Source organism: Cupressus sempervirens, chromosome 5 (genome assembly GCF_028749045.1).
Source record: "Cupressus sempervirens isolate cs-2001-9-10 chromosome 5, ASM2874904v1, whole genome shotgun sequence".
Taxonomy (NCBI): Eukaryota; Viridiplantae; Streptophyta; class Pinopsida; order Cupressales; family Cupressaceae; genus Cupressus; species Cupressus sempervirens.
The window spans coordinates 501,667,970-501,678,818 of NC_143122.1; positions in this window are offsets into that span (position 1 = coordinate 501,667,970).

A 10,849-nucleotide genomic window follows, 5' to 3' on the forward strand; every position below is an offset into this window, starting at 1 on the left:
AGATGAGCCATTTAATTTGATGGCTTGTGCACCATCTATGTTAGTATAGAATTGTAATGCATATTGGCTATTCAATTTGATGGATTGCACCATATGTAGTTTCTATAGAGTTGTAACATAGATGATAGGAATATGTGTACATAAAAATGAATTACAAGACATTTACAAATGCATTTGAAAATTTAACTTTAACAAATAGAAGTTGAAGAGTCATGTAGTCTTCTCAAGAGAAAACTGGAGACCAAAGAGTGACAAACATTTAGATTTTGGTTTTAGATGATTTTTACTACAATTCCTTAAAGTTCATGACTAGTACATCAACTTTTAGAAGGAACCTACTCTATAGTATCCTTGATCTAATTATGCAAGGTTTTTAGCAATTATCTATAACTCTAATCTAATTGAAGACATTTAGTACACAAATTCTAATGTAATCAATGATAACTTTCAATATGCCAATACAAAGAACATGAAATGTTGTAAATTAAATATTTATTTTCTAGTTTCTAAAAATAATAGTGATCATCACAAAGATCTTTAATAAGTGTCTCATAAAAAACATGATTCCACCAGTAAATAAAGAGAAGGTAAGTTTACAACACCTAAGTGACGTCTTGTTTCTAAACACCACCCTTCTTCGTTCACCTCCTATTTCCCACCTGGCATCACCACCAATTCCATCCATGTCATCAACTACTTGTCCTTCGGCACCATAATGGAAGTCAAATGAGAAGATATTTGTCTTGCATGATCTTGGTGGACTTTAGTTGTAAAGTATCTAAAGCTACTATTAGATTTTGCATAAAATTTATATCATTTCATAGTGCACATAACATCTTTTAAATGAATGTGAAAATTAAGCCATGACATTAAAAATACTCATCACAAATTTGCTTTAGAGTTCATTTTTTCTCTATATAACATTTGAGTAAATTTCATTGAAATTTTCTCATCAATAACTATTTCCCTTATTTTGTAAAATTCACTTGAAGAGGTATCGAAATCATTATATTTTTTAATGTGAGATTTTTTTTTAAAGAAAGCTAAAGCATTAATTTTGTATTTATCTTGCATTTTTTAAAAATACAATAATTAATGAGATAAAAACATGAAGAATGCATGCATTAAAATGCTTTTTATAAACTTTTTTTTTCATCTAAAAATGTATAAGTTTTTATTTTTTTGCATCTAAAAATTTTTAAGTTTTAATTTTCTCTAAGAAAGTGCACTTTTTTATATAAATATGTTTAGACCTATTTTTATTTGATCCACATAAATATGATTATGAAATTGTCAATGAGATAGTTTATATAAAAATGTTTAGACCTATTTTTTATTTGATCCACATAAATATGATTATGAAATTGCCAATGAGATAGTTTTCAATAGTGACTCTTCTTCCTTATTTGTAAATTAGATGTAGTGTATTCTATAGGTTAAGAAATAAATACATTATGTTTTATCCTACAATTTTTTTGAGTAGTTCTTGATAAAAGTTTAAATGTATTCATTCAGTTTATATTTGATTTTTATATTATAATCTTGATTCTATTAGCCATTTAAATTTTTTCTTTTAAAATATTTATTCAATGTAATATTTATGATCTTATTTCAACAAGAAGTGAAAAACTAAGTTTAAAAAAATATAAAATTAACTATTGTATAGCAAGACGAGGTAATCATGAGTGGGTCCGGTAGATGATATGTTAGGCAAATGCTTGTTGGCCTAAGTGTCTTTAAGACTAATTGGTAGATCGACTGATAGACTTAGTCATCAAAAGTGTTGTCATTGTTAGCAATACATGCAAAGAAATCATGGCTGGTAGAGAGGCACAACCAAAAAAGCACACTAATGTGTGACTCTGACTCATAAAGGTAATCAAAGTAGAGGAGATGTGAAATACCAATAGAGGTGATAAAAAAGTGTTCCACTTAGACAAAGCATGCTAAGTAAAGTTTTCATAAGAAAAAGGAAGCAAAGTGAAAGAAACAATAGACACAACAAAGAGTTGATTTAGCTAGGTCAACATAATGAGCATGAAGTAAGAAACTTGTGATTGTCTAGTCATGTAGATGGTAAAAGTGCACTCAACATCGCATTCAATGGTGACAAGAGAAAGGAAAAGGAACATTCAAAAGAATTCAAATTCAAATTCTTTCCAACTAAAGAAAATCACTAAGAACACATAGAACTTGTGACTCCTATATGAACATGCCACATCCTGATAAGAGCAGTGCACTAATGCAATGGGAAGTTGAGCTAGTGAGTAGGGTGAGAATTTAAATTTTGAATTCCTAGATCAAATGTTCCAAGCAAAGTAAGAGAATAGTATAAAAAGAAAACAAAGTTGAAAGGGTAAAGATTAGATTGTCAAGTGATTAGCCAAAGAGCCAAAAGAGCCAAGATAAGGTGGAATCTCATAAAAGTAATTTAAGAGTAATTAGAGATATCATCTTTAAGGAGTGATTGTGTTGAGAATAGGAGAGTGTACTTGAACAACGTAAAGAGTATCATGTGTACAAATATAGAGAGAAGAACACAAGTAATCATTAAATGAAGTTGTAGAGCTTTGAGAAGGTAGAGCATAGTTTTAGACTAGTCAAGAGATTCAAAAAAAAGTCTATACCAAGCTAAGTTTAGTAGCTAAGTTGTTAGATTACTTCTCTGTTGTTTACTTATCTTTGCAATAACAAATCCCATTGAGGGTGGCCCCTAATAGATTTTTTGTACAAATCCCTTGAAAGGGTGACATATTAACATATGTTCTAAAGCCCTTTACCTAGGCTGCTCCTAATAGAGAAAGATCTTAACATGTCTCATCTAAATGCTTTAATAGGGTGGCACCTTATAGTGTCATTATAGTCTTTTAATAGGGATAAGCTCTTGAATGGGTGCATTTCAAAAGAGTGCAAAATTGTGAGGATTGACTCACACATCGTGTTTTTTACCCTTGCTAGGTTTCCACAAGATAAATAGTGTGTTATGTGTTTTTATCAAGTGCAATAAGCCATTCCCTTCAACGGTCCACACACACTAAAAAAATAGGAAAAATGCAATAGTTAGTCCACATTCAAATGAACCTAGAGCTGGAGGTAGATGAGATATGCATGTATTTGATTGCACTTTCCTCTAGGCTCTTTTAGAGTAATCATTAGGGCACTTGTCTCCACAGGCAGTAAGATGAAGTTGATCATACATACTATACTCACATGTTCATGACAAGTGACACTAGGCCATGAAAGCTCCTTTTGTCTTTTTGGTGGCCATTAAATACCATTTGGTACTATTTTACCCTCAACTTGCAATATTCTTTTTTTAATGAATTGGGATTTTGATAATTATGGGTTGTTGCTATGATCTTGAAACAGGGTCACAATGTGATTCTTGTCTTGTGTAGTTTTTTTTCCTTAATGTCATAGATCAAAATCCTAAAAATTGTGTCTATTTCTATGTGATGTGTTTAGTGAATTTTTATTTGGAAATGTATATGATGATAATTGAATAGGTGGTTTCTATGAGCAAGCTTTATAATATTGTTTTTGTTTTGTAAGATCATGGGTGTGAGTCATGAGAATGACGAGGGCAAGAAAAGAGTTCTGGATCAAGGGAAATGGAAAGCTTGTCAAAGGTAAGAATTCACCCAAGATTATTAAGAAACAAATTTTCATTTAGAAACCTTAAAAATTGTAGGGTTTGAAGGAATCCATGGGTTCTTAATGACCATTTTACAAAATTACACTATATTTCACCCAAATTGTATTCCTATGGAGTCAATAACAATATGTGCAAAACTAGGCCACTATTTCCAAATAAGAAGACCATTCCCAATATGACTTCTAGGTGGAAATGGAAGAGACTCACAGATAAGAAAAAACACAACTATTGACCGAAATAGTTTACTCTGCATTCTCATCTATAGCTAAGAAACACATGTGAATTAGAAGAGGAGTTTCATTCTTTAATTTTTGGAGGACATTTTAGTTAGGTTAATTTGTATTGCTATTTGAACATGTGAATTAAAAGAGGAGTTTTTGTCATCTTAAGTTTCTTCTCTACCTAGCCTGAAAAGGGAAAGAACATCTTCAATGAATTATTCCAATTTGGGATATACATACAATATGACACCTCGATTAAGACTTGCTTCTGCATTTTGACTGGGTTGGGGCTTGAGGGGGTGTTGAAATTTGATGGTTCCTCATATGTGAATTCATTGAATTGAAAAAAGAGGATCATACAATGAAAAGTGATAATTATATGGAATTAGATTATCTAATACTTTAAACATTTTTTAATGGGAATCACACACATCTACCAATAAGGGATTTCCTAACTAGTATAGACCTTTCAAAAAAAAGGGTAGGCATACTAGTTTGAGCTTTTGAAAAATTTCACAACTTGTTTTATAGATTATTCATTATTGTATCAGATGTATAATTGGACATATGAAATAAAATTAATTTCTTTTATTCAAAGTTGTTAAAAGTCTCTTTGGTCTATTACGGTTGTTATAATAAAAAAGAAAACAAGAAATAATATAATATGTGATATATATGATTTATGTGTGATATAAGATTTTTTCATTGTCTGAATTTTGATGTATATTATTACTTTTCTTTGCATATAAAACACCAACAATAATATTATTAAATGACAAATACTTGTTTGAACTGTTAAAAATGTCTAAATTTTACTTTTTAAACCATTAAATTAAATATATAGTTGAATATACAAAACAAAATCAATGTCTTTTGCCTCAAAATATCACAAGTTTAAGGTGCAAGAATGATGAGAACAAAAAAACAAACATTAGTACATGACCAATGGAATCAAAAAACTTTTCAAAATGAAGCATACCCAAAAAATTTAAAAAGCCACATGTACAAATTTTTAAAACTCTAGGGTTTGGAAGTCACATGGTGGAGGAATCCATGGGTGAACACTTACCATTTCATGATGTTAATGAGTTCTTTGAAACATATTACATACAAATCATTTCTGCAGGTTTCTACCTCTAATTTTGGGGGCTTTCAAATTAGGACCATTTACATTGTTCTTTGAACATGTGAATAAAAAAGAGTTATTCTTGTTATCCCTAGTTTCTTGTCTACCTAGCATAAAATAGAAAAAAAAAAATTTGATGAGTTATTCTATTTTGGGTTAAAAGTATATTATGACACCTCAGCTAATTCTTGTTTCTAATTTTCTACTTATTGAGGATTACCTTGATTTTATTCACACTTTGGATTCATAAAAGTGAGGGATGAGAATCTTAAATAGAAGTGACATTATTATGGTGATAGATATAATCATGACTTAGAAGGTTCTACAACACAAAATACTAGCAATTACTACCACTAAATGCAAGTGTTGTATTTTTTTGAGCTTTTAAATTTCTCTAGACTTTGCTTTTGAAGTTGTTGAACCAGATATATGACCTAACAAATTCAATTTCATTCATTTAGAATCATTGAAGGTTATTTACTCTATAAAAAATTCCTTAAAATAGACATGAAAAACAAAGCAATGTTGATGAACAAGTTGTCTGCAATTCATCCACAATCACAAGATTCTTCCATTCTTTGAATTTTAGTTTATGTCATAACTTATTTTTACATAGAGATACAAACAAAATGATAAATATCAAGTAATCATAAATTTGCAAACAAGTAGATTTTTGTTGTTATATTTATTATAGTTCTATTTTTTACTTAAGCTATTTGTTTATTATAGGCACAAATGGTGGATTTGAGAATTCTAATTGACAACTTAAGAAAGAGAATAAAAATATAAATAAGGAGATTCTCAACATTAAGTGTCAGGTTTGATGAGTTTTTCCATCAGGAATATTTTTATTGATGCATGATACCGTAGTAATTGTATATAGGTTTGATGAGTTTTTCCATCAAGAATCTTTTTATTAATGCATGATACCATAGTAATTGTATATTTACATGACTTGGGCTTGACAAGAGAAAAATAAATGAAATTCAATCATGTTGTTTTAAAAAGAGAAAAATAATATTGAATGTTGTTATGATCGTTGTTCTTTAATAAGCTTGTAGGGTTCAAAAAGCTTTTATGAATCAAATAGTATGAATGTTGCAATTATACTTAGTTTAAAATATAAATGTAGTGCTTTGCAAGCTTCACTACGAATCTTGTAGAAATTATTAATTTAAAGTGAAATGTAGGATTTTAGAGAGATGTACTCAAAATTATTGTATTGATATTGATAATTTTGTATAGTCAAAATGGGTGTTTTATGGAGCATTTAAAAGGTAAATTCTTTGATAATTAAGGCAACCTTTTTGTTGGTTCATTGATATCCTTACTCCCACTACCTCAAGTACTTGAGAGCCCAAAGACCTACGCTTGTCTTTCCCTTCTAGGGTTCTAATCCCTACTCCCTACAGACAATCCTTATCTACCCCAACTAACAAGGAAGGTTGTTTTTTGGAAGTATATCTTGTGCAGTGGGCCCTACAGCATTTTGAATCATTTCTGCCATTACAACCTGGGAGAATATATTTTGATTTCCCCTTTCTTATATACAATGTAGTGTTGATTAGTCACATCCTTCCACCAAGAAATATTCTTCTATGATCTCACTTTGTCATTTTTTTAGCCATTTGATCTATTTGAGAACAAATTCTACATCTAAAGTAGATAACTTCATAAGCTAAAACATGTACCCAACAAGCCTTCTAGATATTTTAAGCTTAATTTCAGCAAGAAGGCCTTCATCAATATTCATTTCCACTAAAATACTTGCTTATAAGTTGAGCGGTACATTTTGAAGACTTCTTGTCCACTAACATAAAGGTCCCCAATGAATCCCTAGTTACCTCAAGAGAAGAATAAAAGCATAGCTAAAGAGTCAAATTTGGGAGCCTTACTCAAATTGGAGCTTTGTCAAACACTTCAATGCTGGGTTGAAAATTGGGTGCCAAGTTTTCAGCACTAAAGAAAACTTGTCTTCCCAACACTACACATGATCACCAAAAATCCTTTTTATGTCTTGAATTTTTCCAAAAACTATAGTGACATTTCCCTTCGCAATAGGGTATATCTGAACCTACTCAATGAGAATGGGTTCTTAATGGGTAGAGATCAAGGTTTGCAATTTTATATGGAATACCACGAGTTTAGATATTTTGTAAATAATATTAATTTAAAATAATTTATTTAAAAATAGAAAGCTTTCTAATTTTTCTTTTGGATAGGTGATCAATTGAAGTCTAGATTATTTATTATTCATTTATTACTATTGAAATTATTATTATGTGTTAGTTTGAGTAGATTTGAACCCTAGACCTCCCTGATGAGAAACACACTATTTACCAATGCATTGTAGACTCTTGTCTAACCAAGCTTTCTAATTTTATAACAAGAAGTTTTTTTATTATAAATAAATATAAGGTTTTAAAATTACCATTAATGTGGATTTGAGTGTGTACACATAATTTAACGGAGGAAAATTTCATCTATACTGAACTATAGGGTGTGATATTTGGCTTTGATAGGTAGGGAGTTAAAAATAAAAAAAGGTATGTTTACGACACTTTATGACTACACATATTTGGGACATCAAATTTGATTATGAGTAGCTATTTAACATAAGTATTAATGATAAGTTAGGTAAGGAAGCTATTATAGATAATCATTCAATTGAGTGTTCAATATATGAGGACGTAAAGGAGTTTTTAAATATTTTGAAGATGGAAAATCTAAATAAGTTTAGAACTATTAAACTTCTTTCATTCAACATTTGAAAGTACACAAGATCTTTTTGTAGATGTCATCACTAAAATCATTTAAACATCTTTTCAATTTAAAGGGGAGGACTCTAAGTGTCAAGTCCCTCAAATTCAAATTCAGTAGAATTTGATCTAGAATAAAATCATTGAAAAACCTTTCAAACTTCACCCTTGCTAAGAGTCAAAGAGGAAAGTTTGATGAGATGAGAATGCAAGAGGGTGAAGAGATTGAAGCTTATGGAAAGTGATTAAAAGACATCATGCCAGCCATCAAAGCATGCAATGGAGTAATATTAGAAGATGAGTGTGTGAGGAAGATGTTGAGAACCCTGCTACCCAAGTATGCCATAAGTTTGTTATTCATTCAAGAGCTGAGAACAATATAAAAGATAGAGGTGTTACTAGATGCCTTAATAAAATTTCACTACATGTGAACTTAGTGACTTTGACAATAGCCAACCACCAAGGGTGGAAATTGTATTCAAAGCCTAAGTTGCACCAGCTGCAAAACTGTGGGAAAGGGGAGAATCAAGTACATCCAAACATAGGAAGGAGTTGGAGAACCTGTATGTTAAAGAAGTTGAATAAGAAGACCTAGAGACTCTTCTTGCAAAAAGAATGGTAAGATTAAAAGGGAATTTCAAGGGTAGGCTTCCTTTCAAATGCTTTAACTGGAAAAAGGTAAGACATTATATTGATAGATTCCAGAGCCTATCAAAAAGGAGAACAATGACTGGAGAGAAAACAAAAATTGGAATGATACCAGCAAGAAGTAGTCAAAAGAAAAAGAGAATAAGTAGTGCTACATATTGAAGAAGGTGTGAATGATGAAGAGTCAACCAACAACAAGGAAGGTGATGGAGATGAATTATCCTTTGTCATCATCATACAAGAACAGGTGGAGAGAGTCCTAATAACAGGTACCAATATCCATAAGAACTAGATAATAGATTATGGTTTCTTACACCACAAGTGAAGTGATAGAAGAAAATTCCATGAGGTCAAGGCCTATGGTGGAGGAATGGTGAAGTTTGGCAACAACTCACCATGCACGATAATAGGTGAGGATATTGTAGCCCTAAATGAATCCACCGCTTATGAAGATATGTATCTAGTAGAAGGATTGAAATAAAACCTATTAAGTTTAGCACAACTAATGAAAAAATGCTATAAGTTTGAGTTCAATAAAGGGCCTTGCAAAATATTTGATAAGATGGGCAAGCTATTGGCTACAAGAGAGCAAAGAAAAGATTACCTTTTTACCTAAATATTTTTGCTAATACTTGTATGGTAGAAAGAAATGAAAATAGTTTTTTATGGAATAGGAGGTTGTGTCATGTAATTCTTTAAAGCATTATCAAACTGGGAAGGAAGAACTATGTAAGGGGTTTACCCCCTATTATTAAGCCCAACAATATTATGTGTAAGATTTGTCAACTAGGAAAGTTGCTAGCAAGTCACTCACTTCAAAGCATGTATTAGATCTAGTTCATACTTACTTGTGTAGTCCTATGAGGACAAAGAGTGTATTTGGTGACATATAGTTAATATTGTTTATTGATGTTTTCTAGAATGACGTGGACTTTTCTTTGAAATAAAAGTGTTAATGTTTGGTAGCTTTAGTTGTATAAACTATAGACTAAATTGTAGACACACACACACACACACACACACACACACACATTAATTATATATATTAAAATATATGAGATATTATATTATCATTTGATATATTAGTTAGATTATAATGGATAGACATGTCCCATGAGGATATATATCTCTTTGTGTATCTTCCATAATATAAATAAGAGTAAAATTGTTACTATTGAAAAACATATACCTAAGAAGCAATGTTAATACATTTGCAATGATCTTGATAAAATAACATGGTATCTGAGCCAAGCTGCAAATGTATATTAGTTTTCCTAGTTTGGAAGGGAAGTTTAGATTCACCTACAAAAATATTTCTTTATTTGGGAGCATTGTAAAGCACCACCTAACTACGCCAAACCAGCATTTTAATGGAAGGGAATTTTGTTAATCTTAATGCCTGATGAAGTGTCTCTAGTCAATTTTGTGTTGACAGTTCAGATTTGGGTGTTGACTTGTTTGAACATTTTCCAGGATTTCTTATAGAATGCAGAAATTGGAAAATAGAGAACACATACATAATAACAATCTTCGATCATTGTATTTTTAGAGAATTTGGTAGGGAATAGACAGTATAGTTTGTTTGTTCAATTGAATATATAACACAAGATTTCATAGGGTATAAAGATCAACTGAACACATAAATGCTTAGAACTTCTACGGTGATAACAAAACATAGTCTTCTTTGTTTATAAGGGAACATAAAATTTTATTCCAACTTTATAATATTTAACATCTTCATCAGTAATTAATACTTGCCAACTTCTGGTATTGTCTTAGCAATATATAGTAATGAAGTCTTTTCTCAAATGGTGTAATAATAACAGAGTTATTATTATATTAGAACAAACGTAGTAGATTTGAAAAGGAATGATTGAAACATTCAAGAAAAGGATGCAAGAAACATAGAATTTTATATTTTATTAAAGGCTCTTGCACTTGTTCACAAATACTGGCTTATTCCTATTGGTAGGAAATCAGATAATTTACATGTCTCAAGATGTGTGAGACAGCATTTGATGCAATTATGAATCAATATGGTAGTGAAAGATTTGACCCATAGTCATTTCTAAATTGAGCAGGCTCAAAATAACCCATGTTAGAGTTTGATGCATATTGATCTAGAAAGCCAATAAGTAATGCAAATTAGAATGAGAGAAGTGGTGTTATATGGGGCAACTCATGGTTGGCATAACATGACAATAACTTAGTTCACTAAGTGATGAATACTGAGAAATCACTTATTGGATAAAAGCCACTTAGAAATGTATGTCTCTCTCTATTTTGGATCTCTCTATTATGATAAACAAGTTGACGGTTGACTATCTTTTAAATGTCATTGGATCAACAATGTAAGGATGTTGTTAGGAAACAAAGTTGGAATGTAGCACATACTATGTCCGACGACCAATTTGATGGGGAAAGTGGACAAAACCAACAT